Source organism: Chlorocebus sabaeus, chromosome 8 (genome assembly GCF_047675955.1).
Source record: "Chlorocebus sabaeus isolate Y175 chromosome 8, mChlSab1.0.hap1, whole genome shotgun sequence".
Classification (NCBI taxonomy): Eukaryota; Metazoa; Chordata; class Mammalia; order Primates; family Cercopithecidae; genus Chlorocebus; species Chlorocebus sabaeus.
The window spans coordinates 39,817,080-39,820,256 of NC_132911.1; positions in this window are offsets into that span (position 1 = coordinate 39,817,080).

Sequence of the window (3,177 nt, forward strand, 5' to 3'; positions counted from 1 at the left end):
TCCAAATATTATCTCCCATTCTGTGGGTTGTTTCTTCACTTTGTTGATTGTTTTCTTTGCTGTGCAGAAGCTTTTAAACTTGATGGGATCCCATTTATCTATTTTCGCTTTGGTTGCCTATGCTTGTGGGATATTACTCAAAAAGATTTTGCCCAGACTGATGTTCTGAAGATTTTCCCCCAATGTTTTCTTGTAGTAGTTTTATCATTTGAGGTCTTAGATTTAAGTATGTAATTCATTTTGATTTGATTTTTGTATTTGTTGATAGATAGGAGTGTAGTTTCATTTTTCTGCATATGGATATTCAGTTTTCTCAGCACTATTTATTGAAGAGTTTGTGTTTTCCTCAGTGTACCTTTGGCACCTTTGTCAAAAATGAGTTCACAGTAGGTGTGTGGATTTGTTTTCAGGTTCTTTATTCTGTTCCATTGATCTGTGTGTCTGTTTTTATGCCAGTACCATGCTGTTTTGGTTACTGTAGCTCTGTAGTATAACATTTATGGTATAATTTGAAGCCAGGTAATGTGATTCCTCCAGTTTTGTTCTTTTTGTGCAGCATTTATTTGGCCATTCGGGGTCTCTTGTGGTTCCATATACATTTTGTGATTGTTTTTCTATTTCTGTGAAGACTGTCACTGGTATTTTGATAGGGATTGCATTGAATCTGTAGGTTACTTTGGGTAATAGGGACATCTTAACCACTTTGATTATTCCAATCCATGACCATGAAATATTTTTCCATTTTTTGGTGTCCTCATAATTTCTTTCATCAGTGTCTTATAACTTTTATTATAGAGATCTTTTACTTCTTTGCTTAAGTTGATTCCTAAGTATTTTTAGGTATGGCTATTGTAAATGGGATTACTTTTTTAAATTTCTTTTTCACATTATTCACTGTTGGCATATAGAAAACAATTGCTAATTCCTTCTTGCTCAGGGGAGGTCAGTTTTTGGTCTATCAGACCTTCAACTGATTAGAAGAGGTCCACCCACATTATGGAGAGCTATTTGCTTTACTCAAAGTCCATCAGTTTAAAAGTTACTCTCCTTTAAGAAAAATATCTCCACAGCAACATCCTGAATAATGTTTGACCAAATACCTGGGCACCGTGACTCAGCCAAGTTGACAAAAATTAATCATCCCTGGGGTCCTTAAAAAGAACCTGAATTAGGATAAGCTATGGTATCTGACATACACTCTCCCTACAGCCTCTCCCAAAGAAAGAGTCCTCCTTTCACAATGATGGAGAGGAGGTAAAAAATGGCGAAGAGTGTAGCTGTCCCCTAAGAGATGCCCAGAAGGTAGGCAGCAATGGATTGGATAGAAGCTTCTGAGAGAGAAGTGGGGAACTCCACCCTGACAAACCTTACTTAGTTTACAACTAAAGACTTTCTAAGCTGGGTAATCCCTGTGAAACAAAACCATTGCCTCTCGTAATAAAAACTAAAACTCAGGTCAAGCACAGTGGCTCATGCCTGTAATCCCAGCACTTTGGGAGGCCAAGTCGGGTGGATCACAAGGTCCAGAGTTCAAGACCAGCCTGGACAATATGGTGAAACCCCATTTCTACTAAAAATACAAAAATTAGCAGGGCATGGTGGCAGGTGCCTGTAATCCCAGCTACTCAGGAGGCTGAGGGAGGTAAGTGCTTGAACTCGGAAGGCAGAGGTTGCAGTGAGCCGAGATCACACCACTACACTTCAGCCTAGGCAACAGAGCGAGATTCCGTCTCAAAAAAATAACCACCAGCACTCTGGGAGGCCGAGGTGGGTGGATCACAAGGTCAAGAGACTGAGACCATCCTGACCAACATGGTCAAACCCCGTCTCTACTAAAAATACAAAAATTAGCAGGATGTAGTGGCATGTGCCTGTAGTCTCAGCTACTCGGGAGGCTGAGACAGGAGAACTGCTTGAACCTGGGAGGCGGAAGTTGCAATGAGCCGAGATTGTGTGGCTGCACTCCAGCCTGGGTGACTGAGCAAGACTCCATTTCAAAAAAAAAAAAAAAAGAAAGAAAACTAAAACTCAAGGCTCTGAGGTACGGAATGTAGGGTGACTCTCTACCCGGGAAGAAGTGACCAGGCCTTATATTCCTAAAGCTAGTACACAAGACACCTTCACCTTGGCTGCTGCCACCACTCACCACTGCTGGGGACAAGGGGACAAGGGGACAATGATTCTCTTTAATGTTATGCCTGAGTCCAGCTAGGATCCCTATAGAATTTTTTTTTTTTTTTTTTTTTTTTTTTTTTTTTTTTTTTTTTTTTTTTTTTTTTTTTTTTTGAGACCGAGTCTTGCTCTGTGTTGTCCAGGCTGGAGTGCAGTGGCACAACCTCAGTTCACTGCAACCTCTGTCTCCCGGGTTCAAGTGATTCTCCTGCCTCAGCCTCCCGAGTAGCTGGGATTACAGGCATGTGCCACCACGCCTGGCTAATTTTTGTATTTTTAGTAGAGACAGGATTTCACCATGTTGGACAGGCTGGTCTCAAACTCTTGAGCTCAAGTGATCTGCCCGCCTCGGCCTCTCAAAGTGCTGGGAAGACAAGGATGAGCCAACATGCCAGGCTGATTTTTGTAGTAATTCTAAGGAGAATTTAATAAAAACTCAGGGTGATTTTAAAGGCAAGCAAGCAAAAAACACTACAGAAGTAACAGCTTGATAACATGTAATGTTCACTCTGTGGTGCTCTCAGGCCCGATACTGTCTGATCCCTGGGCTGACTTTAGGTGATGGGACCTCTCAAACTGGAACCCAAAGATCTCACAGCTTTCAGAGCAGAAAGTCAAGACAGTGAGGCTCATAGACCGAGTTCTTCTTCCCTTACTGTTACTTTGAAATTCATTCTTTGTTTTTGCATTTTGTTGTCTCTAAAACAGGGTTAATTGAAATAAAATTAATCAAAAAGGATAAAGGAAGGAGGAAAATGGAAGAGAGAGAGAGAGAGGAAGGAAGAAAGGAAAGAAAGGAGGAAGGAAGGAAGAAAAGAAGGAAGGGGAGGGAGGCAGGGAGGAAAAGGAGAGGGAAAGATGAAAGAAAGAGAAAGAAAGAAAAAAAGGAAAAATAAAAAAAAGAAATAAACAAAGGAAGGAAGTAGAAGTACAAAGAATAAAAAAGAGAAGGAAAGAAATTCTTAAAAATGGTGAGATCCTATTCAATTTAAAATCTGGAATACA